This window comes from Chinchilla lanigera, unplaced genomic scaffold, assembly GCF_000276665.1.
Source record: "Chinchilla lanigera isolate Chin_1 unplaced genomic scaffold, ChiLan1.0 scaffold00126, whole genome shotgun sequence".
In the NCBI taxonomy this organism is placed as follows: domain Eukaryota; kingdom Metazoa; phylum Chordata; class Mammalia; order Rodentia; family Chinchillidae; genus Chinchilla; species Chinchilla lanigera.
Window position 1 is genome coordinate 1,410,492 of NW_004955527.1, and position 23,130 is coordinate 1,433,621.

Sequence of the window (23,130 nt, forward strand, 5' to 3'; positions counted from 1 at the left end):
CGATCCGACACAGATGCTGGTCCAAATCATGTTCCCTCTCACAGCAGCACCTTCCACCTCCTATTCCCAGGCTCAGTTCAGTCTCGTCTCCACCGTTGCCCTCCCAAGGTGCCTCACCCCAGCTGTGCTTTTCAATATGGGCCGCTCAGGGATGTTCCCAGCCTGACCCTCCCTGAGCACCGGACAGCTGCCTGGTGCCATCCGCTGCCACCTAGCACACAGGGTTTTGTTTTTGTTTTTGTTTTTGTTTTTTCCGGTACTGGGAACCGAACTCATGACCTTGCGCTTGCCAGGCAGGCCCTGTGCCACTGAGCTAAATCCCCAGGCCCTCCGCTGCCATCTAAATCACACCACCCCCTCCCCTCCTGAACACCAGCAGCCCCGCTGAGCACCAAAACCCCGCTCCTCCCGGAGCACACTTTCCCACTGACTGGAGAGCAGCTCTATCCTGCAGCCGCTCTGGCCAGAAACCCCGGGCGTCGTCCTGAAATCCTCTTTCTCCCACACCCACGCCTCATCTGTCCACAGACCCTGCTGCCTCTGCGTCCAAAACACAGCCAGGGTCTGACCACGTCTCACTATCTCCACGGGAACCACCTGGTTCAAACCACCAGCATCTCTTACCTGGATTATTATTAGAACAGCCTCCCACCCAGTTCTGGGGGATCCAACTGAGGGCCCCGGCCAGCTAGACAAGTGCTCTCTCTATCACTGAGCTATATTCTCGACTTTTATTTTTATTTTATGTTCAGACAGTCTTGTTCAATTGCCCAGGCTGGTCTCGAACTTGTGATCCCTCCTGTATAAGCTTCCCAAGTGCTGGGCTTATAGGTGTGCACCAGTGAACCTGGGTGCCCCCCCAGCGATCTGTCAGAGTCACCTTCTCCCAACATCCCGTACGCCCGCCCACTCTATCCCAGCTCTGCTTTCCTGTCTTCCCGGTGTTTAATTTCTATTCGCTTTCTGCTGCCAGCATGCGGACACCACAAAGGCAGGGCCTGATGGCTCTGCTCATCGCCCCAGGTCCACAGCAGACAAGGATGATGGAATCCCTGTCCCCACGACGGCCCCCATGGGTGGGGATGGCCCACAGACACCCACTCCTGGGACCACGTCTCCCGCATCTGAGTCAGCCTGCGGCCAGCACAGCTCCCCCGGGGCAGGGCGAGATCCGTACACACTCACCACTCGCCCGGGCTGTGCAAAAGGCGGCTCCCCAAAACCAGTGTGGGAAGAGGTCTGGGGCCTGGGCCAGGAGTCATCAGAGGAGAGGGTGGGGCGGGGTGGAGGGAGGATTGGGCTATTTTTAAAAACTCCCTCCCAAAAGGACCACATTCTTCCTCCAGTGAGTCAGAAGCATGTGGCGGTGGGCGAGGGGGCCAGGACCCAAGAGCCGCGCCTGTCGTCAGCAGCCACCGGGGCAGGCAGGTACACACAGAGGCGGAGGAAACCTGGCACATACGCAGCTTTCCAGGATGGCGGTGCTGGGCCCCGGGCCCCAGGACAAAGGGCATCCATGGGAGCCATGGAGAGCTGAGGGTACCCTGAGCTGGCAGGCCGTGGGGAGCAGAGGGGACCCCCTTTCAAAGCCCGCAGGGACCCATCTGGCTGCAATCGCTGTCTTCGGACCCCAGCTGAGCCTCTGTCAGGGACGTCGCTGTCCACTCTGCCCTACTAGGAAGCACTGGACGGGGAAGAAACAGCCTTCACAAAACCCAGAGCCAAAAACAGCTCTGCCCAACCAACCACAGCAGGGAGACTGGCCTGTGGTAGCTGAGGTCTCTGCCTCAGAAAAAAACAACAAACAAAAAGAATCCCCACCATATAGGGTGTTGTAAGAATTAAATAAGCCCAGTGTTGTGGCACATGCTGTAATCCCAGCATTCAGGAGGCTGAGGCAGGAGGATCGCGGCAAAGTTCAAGGCCAGCCTGGGCTACACAGTGAGTTCAAGGCCAGGCTGAAATGCATGGTGAGACCCTATTTCAAAAAAAAAAAAATTTTAAATGAGGCAATCATTCACATAAACTGCCTTGCTCAGGGCCTGTAACAGTAACATTTGTTGACTGAATAAACCACCACCTCTATTTGAACAGCAGCACTATCTTTTTTTTTTTTTTTTTTGGTTTTTTTTCAGTAGGGGGAATTGAACTTACAACCTTGCAGTTGCCAGGCAGGTGCTGTGCCACTGAGCTAAATCCCCAGCCCCAGCAGCACTATCTTCCAAGAAGGGGTGGGTCCGGGTTCCAGACTAGAGGTAGGAGTGCCAGAGCCCTCTGTCACTGCCCTGGCCTTTCTGGGACCGTGAAGGCAAGGGGTGGACAGCAGCCCCTCCTGCAGCAGCTAAACACGAGCTGCCCCTACTGTGGGGAACAGGCAGCCACTGTAGGGCTGTGGGTCAGCCACCCCCTGCCTGACCCTGAGCTAACGTGCAGCAAGGTGAGCTCCCTAACCCCCTTTAGACTCAAGATCCCAGGGTCTCAATAGGACGGGGAAACAGGGTCTCAATAGGACGGGGAAAACCCGAAAACAAATCAGCAAAGTGATGTCCTCAGTTGGTGCCAAAATGAGCAATGACCAAGGCTCAGTGTGAGGGGCCTCGGGACACTCCAACTCCCCGGCCAGTCAGTGAGGCCTGCCTGGGGCCCAGCTCCAAGCCGCTAGCAAAGCCCCGGACTGAGAGTTTCAAATACTGGGACGGGAGTGTCCACTCCTTCCCGGAGCTTACAAGTACCCTGCTAAAATAAGGACAGCAAACCCCCTCCAGGCAGCAAATTTATAATGACCTGTAGCCAGCACAGAGACCCGTGGCCTGGGGAGGTGGGATGTCAAGGTCCCTTCCCTGCAGGACACAGCACCTGTTCAATACCGCCAGACAGGGGGCGGGGCTGGGATGGCCAGCCGGATGTGCCCGCCAATGGAAGCCTTTGCCGGGTCCGTCTATGGCCCATCCTGGGGCCAGGTTCTCCGCGACAGAAGACAGGGACACCATCTACTTCCATGGCAGGGTGCAAACCAAGAAGTGAGTCTCTAGCACTGTCCGTGTAGGAACCGAGGTCTCCAGCCCCTCCCACACCCTGGGGGCGCTGAAGCTCAACACATTCAGGAGGATGCCAGAAGAGCCAGGCTGCCTCTCTCTGGGGCCCTCCGCCATCCAACAACCCCTCCACCACCATGTGACAAGGACTGATGGAGCCCTCCAGCACTGTAGGCGCATGGAAGGTCCTAGGGAAGTGCTGAGAGAGAGGGCACAGGGGTGACTAGGCCAGGGAGGAGTCCAGACTAAGGGACTCGCATCCTGTCCTACACTCCCGCTGAACGCTCCCAGCTCTGACGCGGTGCCCGTACTCCAGGGGCTCGGGGTCTACCCTATGCTGTAGCCCCTAAAGCAAGAAGACGTGAAGGCCTGGCTGAGACCACCCATTTCTGCCAAAAGCTCTACCTCTGGGCAACCTGCCAACCTAGCCCCTTTGGCTTCTCTGGCTCCCAAGGCGTCTCTGCATTTTATGCCAAGCCGGATCCCTTATGCACCCAAGGAATGTGGGTTGGGGTGGGCTTTTTCCCGCTTTTGTTTTTGGTTGCGGGGACGGGGAGGGTAGCAGACTGTGAATTCGATTTTGAAATTTCCATCACACCTTGACCCACACAACTACAGCTTGACTGATCGATCACCCAAGGCCGGGGCTCTCACCTGCAGCGATTCAACTCCCCAAGGGACGTCTGGCGCTATCTGGAGGCCGCGTTGGTGACAGTGATGGCGTGGGGGCAGGGCGCTCCTCACACCCATTAGCCAGAGGCCAAACACTGGGCAAAGCCAGGGTCCTTCACGCCTCACAGAGAAACCCTGATCTGAGGCATCGGGTCCCGTCCCCAAGGATCCAGGGCGACGCTGGCTGCCTAATGCAGGGTGGTGTGACGATTATCAGTCGCCAGGACACAATGACCGAAGTCACTGCCACTGGTTTCCATGGCAGGTAAGTACTGGGACACAAACGTCTGAAGAAACTGCAGTACGCTGCACGGCTTGTTTCTGCCATCGCCCCACTCACACCCTATGCTCTTTGCGTCTCCACCACCTGTCCCAGTATCAGAGCAGGGGAAGGGCAGGCAGGCAGGAGAGAAGAGGGACCCCATCTTGTGCCCCTCTACATCCTCCACACCCATCCCAGCTTCTGACAATAACAAGCTACTTTCCATCATCTCTTAAACCCACAACTTAACAACTAGTCCATGTTGGACGCAATGGCATACCCTTGTAATCCTAGCACTTTGGGAGGCAGAGGCAGGAGGATCACAAATTCAAGCCAGGCCTGGGTACTCTAATGACTTAGAGACCTTACCTAAATTTTTTTTTTTAAATACAAGGGCCACCCACCAAAAAAAAAAAAAAAAAAATACAAGGGCCAGAGATAAAACAGCGTGAAACCCTTGGTATGGGGTGGGGGGGGGTATGATGTCTTCAAAGCTAAGGACTGCTGTGGGTCCCCAAGGTGATGGTGTTTGGAGGTGGGGCCTTTGGGAGGTGACAGGTCAGGAAGGAGATTAGTGGCCTTGTCAAAGCGGCCCGAGCCCCTTCCACCAGGGGAAGACACAGCAAGGAGAGGCCATCCACAAGGAGCAGGCCCTCATCCGGCAGGGAATCTATACCGTGACCTTGGACGTCCCAGCTCCAGAACAGGGAGAAGAAGCGTGTGCCCCAGCCCAAAGTGCTCCGACAAAGTTTCTGATGGGAGTTGGGGCCTGATGCTGCCCTTGCTCCTCCTCGCCCCACTGGCCTCTCCCAGGTCCCCTCATTCCTGACAAGCAGAACAAACCGGGAGGAACCCAGGTCCCTGGACAGGCAGGGAACAAAGTCAGCAGTACCTGGGGTTGCCCAGTGCCACTGAGAAGCAAATGCCAAAATCAACGCCACCTCAGTGCAGTGTGCTTGTTGCTCATGGACTGCCCAGTGCTGGTCCAGCCCTTTATTCCTAAAATTAATCCCTGGGATGGGGACGACTGTCATCCTCATCCTACACATTAAAAAGCAGACACAGAGAGGTAAAGAAAAGGTTTTCTTGTTTTCTTAGTTTGTTTGTTCTGTTTTGTTTTGTTTTTGAGACAGGGTCTCGATTTGTAGTGCAGGTTGGCCTCACTATATGGCCCAGGCTGGCCTCCAACTCAAGGCAATTCTCCTGCCTCAGCCTCCCAAGCGCTAGGATTACAAGTGTGCAACAGACACCATGCCCGGCAAGGTGAAGAAAACCGTTCACGGTCACAGAGTCAGTAAGTGGAGGACGAGGATTTGAACCCAGGCGTTGTGCCTTCGGCCCCTACAGCAGGTCTGAGTGTGAGACCTCAGCGCCCCTAGACCACTGCTCAGCCAGGCTCTGTGCTGCCTGGGACCGAGGACTCCCATGGGAGTTGGCAAGGCAGAAGCGCTGTAGACAGCACGTCAGGAGGGGACCTGGGACCCTAGCAGACAAGGGCTCTGCTCAGTGGCCCCCAGGGAGTGTCCCAGCTGCACAGCTCCAGAAGCAACCCCCGCGGGGCATTCTGGTCCATTCCAGCCGCCACTGGAGATGCACCCAGGCCCCACCGTGCCAGCCAGAGTGAGTAGCAGGTGTTAGCCGCTGCCTGAGCCTGAGTCCTGCTCTGCGCGGGCGAGGCTTCTTGTGATGTTGGTGGGGAGCCTCTTATCCGTCCCCTTCTCATCTGCTCCCTCGGGTTAGGACCAAAGGCTCTCTCTCCTGTCCCTGAAGGGCTCTGACGTATTTCTCACACACACACTCTAGGGAGAGGGAGGGTCCTGTAGAGCCTGCAGTCCAGCCTGGCAGCCAGAGCCAGCACATGACCCCGAGGGTCCTCCTGTGGGTTGGAATCTGGCAGTGCAGACTCCAAATCCTGGGCTCACTGAATGGCAGCTGCAGCTTCACTTCCCAAGCCTCAGTTTGCTCATCTATAACCAAGGCGTAAAGATGCTCCTGAGACCTGGCTGAGCAACACGCCCCTTTGGTCGCTCTGCCCGGAGTCACCACAGCCCCCCAGCACATCCCGGCCTGGGGCTGAGTTGCTATACATATCCTCTCACTGAACTGGCTCCTTTGGCAGGAGGTCCCTGTCCCCCCGGGAGAGGGGCCATGTCCACCTCCATCACACTGGGGCCTCATCTCATCCCTGGAGCTTCTCAGAAAGAGGCTCCTCCTTCCTACACAGGACACCCCCCTCCACCGCGCCCTCCCCGCTTCAATCCCACCCTGCTCGGATGGGTCCCCCTTGCCTGGGAGTTCAGCAGACGGTTCTCAGCGGCCCACCGTTCACCAGGAGGTGCACCGGGCCCAGGCGGAGCACCAGGCTGAATTTTCTCCTTGCAATGGCTGGGGTGTACATGGGAACACGGCAGCTGTAATCACACAGGGATCTGACCCCAAACACCAGTCCTGTCCCTCCAGAAGCAACTCCACACTTTCTGCTAACGAGTGTGAATCATGGGACAAGAGTCCACCCCAAACCCCAGCTTCTGTGCTCACTCACAAGCTGCGAATAAAATGCTCCTCTGCGCCTTGTTTGGGAGGTACCAGGAATCGAACTCAGGACCTCACACTTGCGAGGCAGGCGCTGCACCACTGAGCTAAACCCCAGCCCCTCCTCAGCGCCTTTGAGCCTCTGCTCCACCCAGGAACTGGGTGAGGCTTCAGCATTAACCCCATGTGAGCTCACAACCCTGCAGGTCCCCATGGACTGCCCCAGTCCTGAAGACAGCGCCGGAGTCTGTTCGCCGCTCTATCCACGAAACTGAGCACCACACCTGCCACCGGACAGGTCTTCTCTAAGTGTCGGCAGGATGGAGTCAAAGAAAAATAGTGACGCTCACTTGCCCACGGTCACACAGCAGGAAAGTGAGCGGCCTGGCCTCCGGCCCAGGTTACCCTTAGACCCGTCTCCCCCTGGGGCACCTGGGGTCCAGCAGCCATCTGACAGGGGCTCCCCAGGCCAGGTTTCCCAGGGCACAAGGGACAGCCATGCTAGGCCCCAAGGAAGGAGAGGTGAGAGCGAAGGAGGCTATATTAGGGAAAAACAGCAGAAAGGAAGGCAGAAAGTGCCCTGGCAGGGGACAGGCAGCTGCTCATGAGTCATGTGCCCTGGAATACTCTGTTGGTAGCCAGCGCCAGGGCAGGCCGGGGAGGCCAGGGAGCCGGACGGCCTGGGGACCTACCCAGCCACTGCAGGATGGCATGGGCCTCGAGCTAGGTGGCCTGGCCCTGCCACCAGCTCCCGCCAGCGCCGGACAGGTCCCTGTGGCTCCCAAGGCTTCCAACCCCCTCTGAGCAGGAGGGAAGAGGACACGCTGAATACTGGGGGTGCTGCCTAGAGCCTCTGACTGCGGAGCTGCAGGGGCAGCACCAAGACGAAGCTGCTGGCTCCCTCTCTCCCAGCCAAGCATGGTCCCCCCTCCTCCAACACCCCACTGTGGAGGTGACACCACTTTCTGACCCTCTCCAGCTGCCTGCACCCCCAAGAAGCGGCCTCATTCCCCTCTCAGCTGTAGAGGGGGCCTGGGCAGGGAAGGCGACTCCCCAAGCACCAACACTCGCCGGGTCCTGTCTGGTTCTAAAGCAGGGCTAAAGCGGGGCTAGTGCCAGCTAGCTGAGGTTCCCCAGCCCAAGCCAGGTAGAGCACCTGCTCCGGTTCACACAGCTAACAAGACCAGGACTGGAACTCGGGTCCTGCAGACCCAGGCTGAGAGCTCATTCCCGCTGGGTCGGCTCCCACAGGACGGGAAAACGGCTCAGCCCTGGGGTCCCCTCTGTGCCTCCTACATGGTCTTCCAGAGATGCTTGTCTGCTGGACCACATGAGTCCTCCCACATCCCACCCCGGGCCCCAGCACAGCCCACCAGCCAGAGACCTCCCCACACCAGCCCGACCCCTTTTCACAAACGTGCAGGGAACGTGCAGCTCTGGCACAGTGGAGCCAGGGAGCAAACCTCAGGATCCACTGACACCCACAGCACCCCAGGGTGGCCCAAGGAGGCCCCTGGTAGAGGAAGGAGACCCCTGGGACGTGGAAGGGAAAAGCAGGGACTCTGTAGGGAGACACTCCCCAGATGCAGCCATGGGGGACCCTCACTGCCTCCCGCCTCCTCTACGCTTCAGTCCCTCCTGTGCTACAGAACAGGCATGGCCACCCAGGCCACTGGACAGGGGTGGGGTGTAAATGCTATTGCCCCGAGAGGAGTAGGTGCCCTTCCTCCCTGGAGGGTGACTGCTTATCCAGCCATCAGGCTCAGAGCCTGGCAGGCTCTCAGGCAGCCAGTGCAAACAGGCCAGCACCTGGAGACAGGTTTGTGGGGTTAATATTTACCTGCCTATGGCCCACATCTTGTAGGGCATCAGACAAGCCTGAGTCACCAGCCCTGAGAATTCAAGTTAGGCAGGAACACATAGTGCGGAGAGACAGGCTTCTTGGGGTGCCCAGCTCCTCTGGCTGGAGCAGGACAGTCCCCTCCCCCCCACTGCCCCTGCAGACTAAATGGCCCCAGCTAACCCTCTACCCCATTTCAGCTGCCTTCCATTGGAAGCAATGTTCAAGACATCACTCCAAGGCTTTTGCAAGCACAATTTTCTTAATCATTCCAACAACTGTATGAGGTGAGGGTGCTTCTATCCCCAAACTGAAAAATTGAAAGGAAATGCAGCAACATCCCCACGGTGACCTGCCACAGGTAAGACCCTCCCTTGGCCCAGAAACTGGTCCCTACCTCTTCTGCCTGGGACACTCGCACCCACGGGTTGAGCCTCTACACAAGTTGGGTCCAGAAAGTCTTCCATGATGACCACAGGCACAGCTGGCCGCTTGCCCCTTTGAGCACCTAACACTGAATTAGAATCACCCGCTTTGCTTTCTGGCTTCTCCACTAGATTCTGAGTTCCTTGAAGGCAGGATCAATGCCTTTCATTTCTGCCTCTTCAGTGACCACGGCAATCCTTAGTACACCAGGAAGTCTAGAGATGATGGAAGGATGGATGGAAGGGTGAGAGACTGGAGGAGAGGATGGATGGATGGATGGATGGGAGAGTAGATGGATGGATGGATGGATGGATGGATGGGACAGTGGATGGATGGATGGATGGATGGATGGGAGAGTGGATGGATGGATGGATGGATGGATGGATGGATGGATGGATGGATGGATGGATGGATGGGAGAGTGGATGGATGGATGGATGGATGGATGGATGGATGGATGGATGGATGGATGGGAGAGTAGATGGATGGATGGATGGATGGATGGATGGATGGATGGATGGATGGATGGATGGATGGGAGAGTGGATGGATGGATGGATGGGACAGTGGATGGATGGATGGATGGATGGATGGATGGACAGATGGATGGGACAGTGGATGAATGGAAGGATGCAAGGATGGATGAGTAGATGGAGAGATCCGTGAATAAGTGAATGAAGAAATGACAGAAGCCCATAAGTTGTATGCTCAGGGCTCTACTCCAATCTAGAATTCACTGGAGCTCAGCTATCCAGGAATTCCAGCTTTGCATCAAGTACTTAGTCTGGCTCCTGTGTTTTTCAGATGCCTGGCTCCCCAGCCTGACCAAGCATCTCTATGGAATCAACTGTCTCCTTCACAGGCTGCAGAGAAGGTGACATAATGTCCGAGCCCATGTCTGGTCTTACAATTACATCTTCAATACCTTCCCCTGGGTCTAGGCCAGCCTACTACAGGCCTCAACAAATACTTGCTGAATGAACAACGAATTAACAGAAGACCGGAGAGCTTTTTAAAATGGTGATTCCTGGGCCCAGCGAGGCCTGCTGGTTTAGGGACAGTATCTCTAAGGGCAAGGCAGGAGAATTTGTGCTTCTTTAGAAGCCTCCTACATTTCCAGTCAACAGCCAGGACCAGGGCGGTGAGTATGTGTGTCAGAGGAGTCACTGCTGGCTGCTGTAAAGAGGGCATCTCCAAGCCCCCGGCACACTCAGTCATTTCTCTCCTAGCACTTCCAGTTTCAGGGGAGTCGGGCGGCCTGAACTGTTGGCTACAGAGTCAGGACAGCCAAGTACAGGGGCAAGTTTTTAAAGTGCTGATTTGGGCCTAGGGACACAGCACAGTAATAAAACACTCATCTAGCATATGTGATGCCGGGGTTCAATCCACAGCACCGCAAACAACAAAAAAAAATCTCAGATTCTAAGATCCTGACCCCAATCTACAAAATCTGCATTCTTAGCAGATGGCCTACATAATCCTGACGCACACTGATGACTCAGAAGTCCAAGTCTGGGGTCCCCAGGGTGGCAAGGTCACTTGTTGCATCAAGCACCTTCATGCATATCTGGCCTTCTGAGAGGAAAGCCCTGCCCATGCAGGAGGTCTCAGGAGACCCCAAGAATCCCGGGGAGACCAGAAGGTCCCAAGTGTGCCCGTGCCACCATCAATCATGCAGTTCACATAACATTAGCCTTGAGGGGAACTGACCAGTCCCTGCACCCAGCCCCTCATCCTACAGAGGAGGAAACTGAGGCCCAGAGCAGGCTGCGCCCTGTGCAAGGCCATGAAAGCGTGTGCGTGCCCAGACCCGCAGGCCCACCCAGGCTCCTCTCCCGCATCCTCTCTGAGCCCAGGGAGCCAGGGTCCCTGGGAAGAAAGACCCTTAGCAGCTGGCCTTGGACACCTCAGCCAGTCCTGCTTCCCTAGGAAGGCATGGCAGCTGCAGCTGCCCAGGAGGTCCTGCCATCCCCACCACCCATGGTGTGCAAGGAAGACGGGCATCAGAGGATGACAGAAGAAAATCCATTTGGTTGGTTATTGTCCTGCCAACCTCAGGAAGGGCCGACTGCCACAGCTCCGCGCAGAGGTCTCCCAAAACTCCTCGGCCCACCATGGCTGAGTTCAAAAGTTTAAGCAAGTCAGGCACGGTAACACACACCTTACAGTAATCCTGGCCTTTCTGGGAGGCTGAGGCAGGAGGATCACAAGTTCAAGAACAACTTAGCAAGGCCCTATGTCAACATAAATAAGAAAAAAACTGGGGATGTAGCTGTGTGTGAAGGCCCTGGGTTTGGCCTCCAGTACCATAAAAAACAAAGTTTAAGCAACTTTAACTACATCAATGTCAGTGTTATTCAGTCTGTACATTTGGGGGAACACTTGTGTCCTGAAATATGTTTCTAGGTGTTCACTTTGGGAAAAGAGTCCAGAGGTTAAGGACAGTGGAAGACCCACAGTAAAAATCTCCTTCCTAGAGATGAACAGTTTAGCATGGGGCAGCAGGACATAGAGACAGCTGGCTTCCAGGATCACTACTGGCGACCAGTGTGCTTAGCACTTGTTATGTTTGGAGCTGGAGCATCTCTCAGTCTATGGTGTTGTTGGGAGGTGGTGGAACCTTTAAGAGGAGGGGCCTAGTGGAAGGAAGTGAGGTCACGGGGGGTGTGTCCTAGAAGGGGATATAAGCACTCCAGGACCTTTTCTCTCTAGGCTTCCCAGCCACCATGTGCTCCACCATGATGCTCTGCCTTACCCCAGACCCAAAGCAATGGAGCCAAACAATGAAGCTTCTGAAACGTGCCAGCCAAGCCAGAGCAAACCTCTGCTGCCAGGCGTGGTGGCACATGCCTGTGATCCCAGCACTCCAGAAGTTTAGGCAGGAGGATCACCATGAGTTCAAGGCCAGGCTGGGCTTTCTTTGTTTTTTTGGTACTGGGAATTGAACTCAGGACCTTGTGCTTGCTAAGCAGGCGCTTGTGCCACTGAGCTATATCCCCAGCCCTCTCAAAGAAAAGAAAAGACAAGAAAAGAAAAGAAAAACAAAGTAAACCTCTCCTCCTTCCATTACTTTTCTCAGGAATTTTGTCTCAGTGACACAAAGTGGACTAACACAGTCTCAGCCAGATGATTCCTTTACTGTTTTGCTGTCATTATGTTTTTCTTTGGGAGGACAAGGAGGCGGCAGCAGAGGGGCCTGGGCAGGAAGGTGCACCACGAGAGTACCAAAAGGTGAGGCTGGGGGCCCCGCTTCCCCAGTCCTCTGCTGCTCCTGGACCTGGCACCTACGAAGTTATAGCCTCCCTCTGGGACTTGGATGTCCCACCTATGAAATCAGGAGCTTGGACTGGATCGTTCCCTCAGCTCCTCCACCCCCTCTCTGCCAGCTGCATCCTCCCCTTGCTCCCCAGGGCCCTCCTCTGTAAATAGCTGAGGCCTGCAGTCCTGGCATGGCTATCGCCCTCCCTGCCCCTTCCCTGTCCCCACTGTGACCCACCCAGCAACACTTCCAGCTCTGACCCTCTTTACACTATTTCCCAAGAGGGGATGAACTGGCCAGGGATATAGCTCAGCAGCACAGTGCCTGCCTGGCAAGCACAAGGTCCTGAGTTTGATTCCCAGTGCCAAAAAAAAAAAAAAAAAGTGGATGAACTGGGCAGATCCATCCATCCGGGCTCCCCAACAACCGGTTCTAGTGACAGCTCCGTGTGATGGGACCTGGGGCAAGAGGCCTCACCCCTCAGCTAGCACCCCACACACTTGTCTTCTGCAGGCCTCTGGTCTTCGAGCCCAGCTCTCAGGGCCGGGTGTAGTTCAGTGGTGGAGCATGTGCATGAGGCCCTGGGTTCATCCCCAGCACAGGAAAAAATAATTAACCCCAGCTCTCACATAAAGGTAACTCCATTACGAGAGCCTCTGGAAAGTTAGACACCTCTTGTGGCCTCCTCCAACCTCACATCTAACGTGGACTTGACAATGCTCATTTCCCTGGTGAATATCAAATGGTGCACAAAGCAACCAGCGCCACGCCCAGCCAGGGCGGGGCCCACCACTAGTTGTTATCAGAATCATCAACTGAACACTGGGCTCCCTCCCTGCATCGTCTTCTGAGCCCAAGATGCCAGCGCTCAGAAAGGACAGAACTCAGCTGAGTGTGGCGGCACACACCTGTAATGCCTACTACTTAGGAAGCTGAAGCAGGAGGATCACAAGTTCAAAGTCAGCCCAGGCCACTTAGTGAGACTCTATCTCACAGTAAAATATTTTTTAAAAGGGCAAGAGATGTAACTTTGTGATAGAAAGCTCCTAGGTTTGATCCTCAGCACTACAAAAAAAAAAAAAAAAAAAAAAAAAAAAACACAGGGGCTGGGGATATAGCTCAGCAGCACAAGTGCCTGCCTGGCAAGCATAACATCCTGAGTTCGATTCCCGGTACCAAAAAAAAAAAGACAGAGAGACAGACACACAAGGAAGGAAAGAAGGGAGACAGGGAAGGAGGGAGGGAGGAAGAAAGGGCAGAAAAGGAAAAAGGCCAGGCATGGTGGCGCATGCCTGTAATCCCAGCACTCAGGAGGCTGAGGCAGGAGGATCGTTTGCAAGTTGGAGACCAGCCTGGGCTACAAACTGAGTTCAAGGCCAGCCTGAACTGCATAGCAAGACCTTGTCTCAAAAAGCCAAAAAAAAAAAAAAAAAAAAAAAGAAAGAAAGAAAGAAAGAAAGAAAAGAAAAGAAAAAAGAAAGGGCCGGACTCTGGCTGGCATCTGTAAACACAGCTGCTCTCCTGGGGGATGCCCTGCTCACTGCCCTGTCTGCCCTGTGTTAATGGAACCCTGGATCTGCCCCAGCACCGGGAGGAGGCAGGTGCCCAGGAAGCTACTCAAAGAAACCAAGCAGCTCAGGCTCCTCCAGCCCAGGGCCTGAGGATGGGGACCTCCATCCGGAGGCTCCCGTGCGCCCCTCCTGGGGTCTCTCCCACCTGCTTCCACCCTGAGATGCTGGCTATGTCAACTTAGAAAGCCCGTGTGACCTCAGGTAACCTGCTTATCCTCTCCAAGCCTCACAAACCTTCTTGGAAGAAGGAAATGAGCAGAGTTTAGGAAATAGGAGGAAGCCGCAAGGTTCTGGGGCAACGTAAGAACCAGCAAGCCTGTGAAGAGCCCTCCAAGTTCTCCCTGGTGTCTCCTGTCTCTTCCAACCCAGGCTCTCCCCAGGACAAAAGGTTCTGATTGTGTCAGTCCTTGGCTTGAAACACAAACATCTCCCTACAGCCCTCAAGATAAAGTGCAGGTCCTGGGGAGATACGCAGCGCTCTCCCACGGTGTCCGCAGGGCTCCTACTCTGCCCAGCTATCCAGGACCCCAGCCTCAGAATCCTTCCTCTCCCCAGCCAATGCTGCCTCCTGCTGCCAGGCCCAGACAGCCCCCCAGGAAGGAACAGAAGGGACCTCATCTTTCTGTCCCCTGTCATCCGCCTCCCTAGGGACCGGGTATCTTCTTCGCCTTCAGGGACAGAGGGCTCCCTGTCCAATGCTCAGCACCTAGTAGGTGCTCAACAAACAGGTGTCAGAAAGAGGAATGTGAAGTCAGGTGGGTGAAACAAATTAACCGATCCAAGGCCTCTGCTGTCGTCCTCCACAAACCAGAATGTCCTGGGGATGACTGCAAGCTGGGGATCCTCCCTCCCGCACAGCTGGCTGCCCCTGCCCTGTGACTGCCATGCTCCCGGCTTCTGGACAGCAGGAAGCTGAGTCGCACCTGGCCTGCCACATATTTGGACCATGAGGTCTCAGGCAGCTGATCCTCCCCTTCCCTCCCTGGCTCCCAGGCTGGCCCTGGGCTCCTCCTCCCCTTCTTCTTCCCCTCCTGTGGTCCCACCCAACCTGCACAAGCTAACAATGCCCAAATTTGACTCTCAGCCCACAGACTTTGGCTCCTCCCAAGACTTCCAGGCTGTGTGTCACTCAGACAGCCAAGTTCATCCAGCCGCAGGGCCTTTGCACCTGCCATACCCCTGTCAGGCACAGTTCCTTGCAGTCATTTCCCTCATTATCCTTTAGGACCCAGCTTGAACATCTCTGAAGAGAGGCTCCCTGACTTCCCTGCCCCATCCCCACCTTGCCTGCCCTCACTCTACCCCATTATCCCTGTCATACCAAGCTGTCTCCCCCACAACTTAGGGCAGAGCACATGATTGCTTTATTCATTTTTCTGACTTTGCTTTTTGTCTTCCGGCGCTGTGGGTTGGATGTGATTTGTCCTCCACGGTTCCTCTGTGGGAAGCTTGGCCCCCATGCTGGTAGTGTGGACCCTTTAAGAGGCGGGGTCTTGGGAGAAGACTGCAGGTCCCCCAGGAAGGGGCAGTGAGATTGTCATCTCTCCTGGCTTCCTGTCTGGCCAATGTGATTGCGCTCTTTCTCAAGCACTCCCACCACTGTGCCTCCAGACCTTCACCAGGACGGACCAGACACCAGGACTATACCCACAAACCTCCACAACCGTGAGCTTAAGCCTCTTTGCTTTATGAAATTTCCCAGCCTTGGGTATCTGGTTATAGTAACAGAAAACTGACAGGTAATCTAATCCACACAGGACAAGGTTACAGTCCATCTGCTCTCTGTCTTCACTGGAGCGGGTCAGAAGATGCCATGCTGGCATAAGCATTATTCTGAGCTGAAGGCACGGAGCAGCTGCACAGCCAGGAAGAACTCTGCCATGCCCTTTCTCCTGAAATGAAGGCATAAATTCCCTTATTTTTTTTTAAGGGCAGGATCTCACTATGCAGTTCAGGCTGGCCTTAAACTCACTATGGAGCCTTGAACTTGCTGCAATCCTCCTGCCTCAGCCTCCCAGGTGCTGGGATTACAGGCGTGCAGCCACCATGCTCAGCAGTAAACTTCCCTTTGTAAAGGCACATAAACACCCACTGCAAAGGTGTCCTCTCCCTAATCAGGAACAGCTCTTATCTGCAGACCAACCCTCACTAAACAACCTTATCTACCATTATCAACCTCACTGAACTTCCTAGTCACTTTCCCAGAATGTCCTGACCCTGGAAGCCCAGCCCTTTTCCCTTTATCTACTGACTTCACACGGAGTTAAAAGGGTATGCAGGAGGGCTGGGAGCATGGAGGGCTGGGAGCATGGAGCGCTGCTGTAGAACAGAAGCCTAGCGTGTAGGAGCCCTGGTTCCATCCCCCAGTGCTGCAAAGCCAAAAGTATCAAAATTCTGAGTCTAACCGCTTTGGATTTTTATTTCTTTTCTATGAAACCCCAGTGCAATTTTATACACCAAATAAAATCTGTACACATTTTCTCGTTTGCTGATTTAATCTGCAGCCCTCATCTCAGAACCTAAGAGGGTAGAGGAAAAGTTTTCCCTCCCCTATATAACAATAGCCAATGTTGCCAAATTCTTTTTGTTCGGTTTTGCTTTGGTTTAGTTTCTGGCTTTTTTGAGACAGAATCTTGCTTTGTATTTTAGGCTAGTTTGAACTGACTGGCCTCGAACTCATGGCGATTTTCTTGCCTCAGCCTCCTGAGTGCCAGGATTCCAGTTATATACCACCACACCTGCTCCGAAGGGGCAAAGTGAGTTACCTAAGGTCCAGTGTAGAAAGAGGCCCAGCAGCCCAGCCCTGTTTAAGCCCTGCAGGGTCCCAGCCCAATGAGCCCCCAGCAAAATAACGGTGTCCAGCGCACTGCTGGGAGAGGCTGTGGCCCAGCTCTGAAAAGGTGATTTTAATTTTCTTCTCTCCGTACGTTCCAAGTCGTCCGCAGTGTCACGGAACACTTGTCTATTTAAAAGTAAAACAAACCCTCCTTTTAAAAGAAATTCGAAGGTTCTGGGTAATATGTAGGTTCAAGGATGTTTTTCTTCCATTCCCAGAGACCGTAATTTGCCTATTTGATTTAACCATTGTTTTTCTAGGGAAATTGAATAAAAGGCCCGCGTTTCTCGGCTCACTCCAAGTCTGCCCACTTCAAACAATGAAGAGAGGGAAGGAAAGGCGACTCCCGCCTTGTATGCTAATGGCCGGGGTTCCGGGCTGCATACCAATCAGGCAGGGACCCAGGGGCTTCTGCAGGAGGAATGGCAGGGATCAGGCTCCCCAGGAGATCCGAGACCCAGAAATGCCACCTGGCCTCAGATCCATAGGGGACAGGGACACCCCCGGCCCCACTCCTGCACACACAATGCCCTGGGCTGCAGAGGCTGGGGCCGGGCTAGAATCAACACCAAGAGGGGGCACTACCTGTGCTGCAGCCGAGTGCACCCCTGTCCTGGCCCTTTCCCACGGTGATGGGCACTGCTAGCGGGGCAGAAAGCCAGCATCTCTAGAACCCCAGCTTGGCAGGCGGGGCTGTGGGCAACCAGAACCAGGGTCTATGTTGCATGCACCTCCCACACCCCACGCTGGGCAAGTGAGATGAGCCCTCAGCAACAGAATGGAGACAATGACGCACATCTCCCCGCTCTCTCTCTGGGGTGGATAAGGATAGAACAAGCTCCCCTGAGCCCTGGGCTCCCAAAGCGCCTGCCACACCTCAGACACATGCCATTAGCTTAGCGCCCTCCGTAATTATGAGCCATTAGTACAAGCCCAGGACCCTTGTGGGCACAGGGATTCTATGCTCAGCCATGACCCTGAGCCACAGGGTGAGAGACAAACCCGGCTATGACCAGGCAGGGCCTCGCCAACGCTGCGTGGGAAAACACACATTAAGCTGGGCATGGTGGCACACACCTGTACTCCCAGTACTCCAGGAGGCTGAGGCAAGAGGATCATGAGCTCAAGCCCAGTCTGGGCAATTCAGTGACTTAGCAAGACCTTGTCTTAAAAGAAAAAATAAAAGATTCTGGGGATGTAGCTCAGTGTGAAGACGCTGGGTTCAACAGCAACACTTCTGCATAACACAACTGAGATGGTATCTAATGTTTTGGGGTCAGTGCTTCAGCTCTGATGTGTCATCTTTCAGGCCCTGGGAAGTCCTAGCCTCTTATCTCGAAGCTCCAGCCCAGCCGAGAGCATGGAGCATTGGCTCTTCATCCCACCTCCTCCCAGCTCACACATGGGATCAACAGGGGTGGAGGGAGACACTGCCTGCCGTCTCACGGACTACCATTAGCACCTCGGCTGGACCGATGTACATTGCTTAAATCCAACTGAAGGGATAAGGAAAAGTCCTGGCCAGCTCTGCACACATCAGTACATGGAAACAGGGCCAGGCTCAGCCAAAATAAAGACAACTGCTCCTGCTTCAAGGAGAGTCACCCAGGTGGTCCTCACAAACACCCACTCACACTCACACACACACACACTCACACACACCCTTCAAATTAAGAATGGTAGAGTGTGATGATTGCAGACATTTCTCGAATCTCCCCTCCTCACAGGGAAAAGAGAAACAGAATACAAGAGGTAAGCACAGGGTGGCAGTGAGATCTTGGGCTACCTTCTTGGCATCCTACCACTTACAAACACTGTGGCTGGGTTAAGTCAGTCGCCGCCCCAGGTCTCAGTTTCCTCACCTGCAACAGGAGAGAACAGCTGGGCATGGTGACGCACACCTGTGATCCTAACACTCAGGGGGCTGAGACAGAATTTCAGATTGGAGACCAGCCTGGGCACCACAACAAGTTGAAAGCCGGCCTGGACTATGTAGCAAGACCTTGTCACACACACACACACAAAAAAGGATAAGAGAATAAAGAAGACAGGATAACAGTTCCTCCCAGCACTCAGGAGGCTGAGGCAGGAAAATCACTGCTAGTTCCAGGCTAGCCTGGGCTACATAGTGAGTTCAAAGCTGGCCTGAGGGGCTGGGGATTTAGCTGGGGCTGGGGATTTAGCTCAGTGGCAAAGCGCCTACCTGGCAAGCGCAAGGTCGTGAGTTCGGTTCCCGGTACCGGAGGAAAAAAAAAAAAAAACAAAGCTGGCCTGAACTACATAGCGAGACCTTGTCTCAAAAAAAGTCAAAAAAATGAAGAAGCAGTGCCTACCTACCAGTGAGTGGTAAACAGATCAGTGCATGGCAAACGCTGCCACATATAGTCACGAAGTCCACAAGCTGCCTCTAAACAACCAAGCTCTCCATGATCTGCCTCAGTTGCAGAAGCTACTTTTACTTTTTTTTTTTTGTCTTTTTGAGACAGGGTCTCGCTATGCAGTTCAGGCTGGCCTTCAACTCACTAGGTAGTCCGATCTGGCCTCGAATTCACAGTGATCCTCCTGCCTCAGCCTCCCGAGTGCTGGGACTACAGGTGTGTGCCACCACGCCTGGCTCTGCCCACGTTGTATAATGGCTGCGTTCACAACATGCAATTTCCTAAACTCAGCAAGAGGTTCTTGAGTATCAGCACTGCGTGGGGTCCAGCATGGTCACTCCTGGGTCCCCCAGCGATCGCAGGCTATGCAAGAGCAGCAGACTCTACTCTCCTCCCCGGCCAAGTCCATCTGGATGGGGACTGCCCCCCACGGCCTGAGCCACCCTCAGACACAAGCAGGTCCTGCACATCAGAAACCCACAAGTCTTGAGCTACCTGACCTGTCCACTGTCTGTCCTCAGACGCCACCACCGCGTGGCCCCCCAGTTGCCTGGGTCATCACACTCCCAGATGCTAGTGTGGTGGCACACACGTGCAATCCCAACACTCGGGAGGCTGAGACAGGAGGATCACGGCAAGTTTGAGGCCAGCCTGCGTTACATAGGAGAGTTCCAGGACAGTCAGTCTGGACTACAGAGCAAGACCCTGTCTTAAAAAAAAAAAAAAAAAAAGGATGTCTGGGTCTCCAGGTGTGGCTATTCAAGCAACGGCAAAGCTGGCTCTCCACAAACTGCATCTCTTTCTCACTGCCTTCCACTTCTTGGTGCAGGTAAAAGCTCTCCTGCTACAGTGAGGCGCTCATTTGATTGGACAGCAATTTAAAACCCTATCAGGAAGCCAAATGCAGTGGCTCAGACCTGTAATCCCAGCATTTGGCAGGCTGAGGCAGGAGGATCGCTGCAAGTTCGAGACCAGCCTGGGATACAAAGTGAGCTCAAAGCCAGTCTGAACTGCATAGCAAGACCCTGTCTCAGAAAGACAAAGAGAAATAAATTAATTAATTAATTAAATTAAATAAAACCCTATTAGGGTTGGGACCATGGCTCAGTGGTGGAAGTCCTGTGTTTGACCCCCAGCATGAAAAAAAAACAATAATAATATAGCCACCACCACCACGGCAGGCGCAGCCCAGCAGCTGCCCTCAGCCCCCAGCAGTGTCTGGAAAGCCCCTGGCTTACTGCACTTTCAGTCTCCGGGTGGAAAGACTCTTACTGTGCCCAGGTCCAGGAAGAAAACACAACATCCCTGAACACAGTGAGCTGTGTGTGATTAGCACACCACAATGCAAACCTCTCACACAACGCACACACATACACAAAGGCACGAATAACCATAAATGCACACACAATAGCAACATATAACAAAATAATTAGAAGTAGTTTGGAGGGGGCTGGGAATTTAGCTCAGCGGCAAAGCGCCTGCCTGGCAGGTGCAAGGTCGTGAGTTCGGTTCCCGCTACCGGAGAAAAACCAAAAAACCAAAAAAAAAAAAAAAGAAGTAGTTTGGAGTATTTTTTTCTTTTTTTTTCCCCCAGTCCTGGGGGTTGAACCCAGGGCCTTTACACTGAGCTATAACCCCAGCCCTCTTTATTTTTTTATTTTGAGACAGGGTCTCATGGAGTCACTAAACTGCCCAGGCTGAATTCAAACTTGCAATCTTCCTGCCTCAGCCTCCCAGACTACTAGGATTACAGGTATGCACAACCATGCCTGGCTTTACTTTTGCTGTTAAATATCATTATTTAATTATAAATTTACCTCACAATTTTCTATAATGACCATGTTTAATAACCATGGCACTCACAAAATGCTTAAAATTTAGCATCACCTTTCACGCACCAGTACCAACTGACCCCAGCCCACAGCCTAGCACAGGCTCTACAAGGACAGGTGACCCCTAGGACCTTTATCAGACCAGGACCCTGAAGGGAAGGAGCTCTCTCACCCTCCACCAAGGCAGAGAGACCGAGGAACACAGCCAGGAAGGAGCCGAGTTAGGCCTGCGGCAGCCCGAGGCCTAAGAAGAGAACTCGAGTTTAAATCTCTCTCTCTGGACTTCAGACCCGGTGAGGACCGGATAGCAGCCCCTCCTCTGCTGCTGACCAGGGTGTCTGGATCCAAAGGCGCGGGACAGAAACTCACAGAAGCCAGCAAGGTACAGGCGGCCTGAGAGCCCAAGTCCTTCCTGGCTTCTCAGCTGAGCGGCCATGACCTTGGGCCTGGGCCCATCTGCCCTGCCTAATTATCAGGGCTGTTGTTGAAACAGAGATAGTGGTGTGAAAGTGCTATGTAGGGGCTGGGGATTTAGCTCAGCGGCAAAGCGCCTGCCTGGCAAGCGCAAGGTCGTGAGTTCGGTTCCCGGTACCGGAGAAAAACAAAACAAAACAAAAAGAAAGTGCTATGTAAATCTGCATCAACATTATTATTATTATTATCAAAGCATACATATCACTCACCTCATCTTTTCAATGTTTATATAAGATTACACTCCTTCCACTCTGCTCCTTCTCACTGTATAAGAAGAGGTCACAGCCTTGAAGCACCTAGCCCAGCTCCTGGCACAAGCAAAAACTGCAAATGTCTGCTAATGAATTTATGATTTTGTTTTTGTTTGGCTTTTGGTTTTGGACACATAAATCAGGCTGGCCTTGAACTCACTATGTAACTCTGACTGGCCTTGAACTCAAGGCAATCCTCCTGCCTCTGCCTCCAGCGTGCTGGGATTCCAGGGGAGCAACACCACACCTGGCCCAACTTATTTTTCTTGAATTAACAGCAGACCTTCCTCTGATACTCACCTAATACCAAGGTTCCCAAACAGCCCACCCGCTTTTCCCCGCCCCAGACTCTGCCAAATTTAAAATGTGAAACACCAGAATTAGGAACGGCCAGTTCCAGCAACTGTGTATCAGGCACTCACTTTGTGCCAAGCTCTGCTCTAGACTGGCCACCGAGGACAGACAGGATCCCAGGGAACTGGGATGTGTAAAGGAGTCATTCTAGCAGCCTGGCTTGCTGGGGAGGACAGGTCCCCAAATGGGGACTGAAGGAGGTGTAGGGTGGAGCCCACTGTCCAGACAGTGACCCGCAGGGCAGAGGCTCTGGTGGAAGGGACCAGGGACCTCGGGGAGGCAACGGTGACAGAGCAGAGGAAGAGTGAGATTTACGTACAAGGGGAAGCCCTATAAAAGTGAAAGCCCCACCCCACAAGAAGTGTCCACCTTCCTCTCTCCTCTGCTTGACAGGGGCCTGGACACTGCCGGACCCACAGCAGCGTGGACAGACGGATGGGCAGGTGGACAGATGGAAGCTGCTGCTCATGCCATCCCAGTGGGCTGAAGGAGGGCCTGTGCATTTTAATGAGGCACGTTCAACCTGCCTCTCTCCCCAGCATCCCAGCAGGAGCAGATGGGGCTGGGCGGGCAGGCGGGGCTCTCCCTACCTATCGAATCCCCACAGAGACCAAGGCCTATAAAGCAACCACAGACTCCGAAGTGCCACCCACTCACCCACCCACCCACCTACCCACCTCTACCTCCCAGGGCTCCCCTCCTGACTCCCAGGGGCAAATAAAGATTGGGGACCCCTTCCCAGCACCCCAGCATTGGAGAGGGAGAATGACCTGGGCTGCCTCTTCTAACTCAGGCCTGGCCTCCCTGTTCCAGGCCACCCTGAAGACAGGAGGTCGGTCTTCACCTCACCCCAGGCATGCCCTTGCGCCCGGAGCACCCAGGGCTGACCCGGCTGGGTGGCCACGGCCTGTGGCTGACCCTGCAGCTTTTCCTCTCCCACTCTCCCTCCTGTGGGAGGCCATCCAGGTCCGCCTCCAGGCAAGGGCCCGGACCAGGAGAGGCTGACCCAGCACAGAGACTCCGGAGCATCCCGGGCCCCTCCCCCTGCAATCCGGGGACCCTCACCAAGGTCAGCGCAGGAAGGACCGCAGCCCACCAGGGGGCAAGTGAGGATCCGGGTGGGAATGCGGATTCCCACACTGTCCCGCCCCACTGGTGGAGCACACACACAAGCACAGTCTGGGCACGCAGTCTGGGGCACAAAGGCGATGGAGATCGTGCCCAAGGGGCAAAGAGGGACACAGGGGCTGGGGGCAGGGCCAGCCGCTTACACCAGCGACAGGAGCGGCCCGCGCACAGAGGACCCAAGAAAGGTTCACAGACACGCAGCGGCCGCAACGCCGCCACCCCCGGGGCGACCCCTCTGCGCCGCGCCTGCCCGGGGCGCCCAGGGTCCCCACGATCGCGTGG

At 54.6% G+C, this 23,130-nt stretch overlaps 1 protein-coding gene across 6 annotated transcripts in view; it reads right to left on the reverse strand.

Annotated features, from left to right (window-relative positions):
* Positions 1-23,130, reverse strand: part of Arhgef10l (Rho guanine nucleotide exchange factor (GEF) 10-like) — a 132,798-nt gene that overhangs the window by 94,983 nt on the left and 14,685 nt on the right. For 2 of the 6 annotated variants that reach the window (XM_005409811.2, XM_005409809.2), the window contains exon 1: positions 3,690-3,906. The exons of 1 other annotated variant lie outside the window; for it this stretch is intronic. The gene's annotated coding sequence lies outside the window, so the exon portion shown is untranslated. Of the gene's footprint in view, positions 1-3,689; positions 3,910-23,130 lie in introns of those variants that run through there. 3 more of the 6 variants (XM_005409813.2, XM_005409812.2, XM_013507401.1) reach the window with 2 other exon arrangements.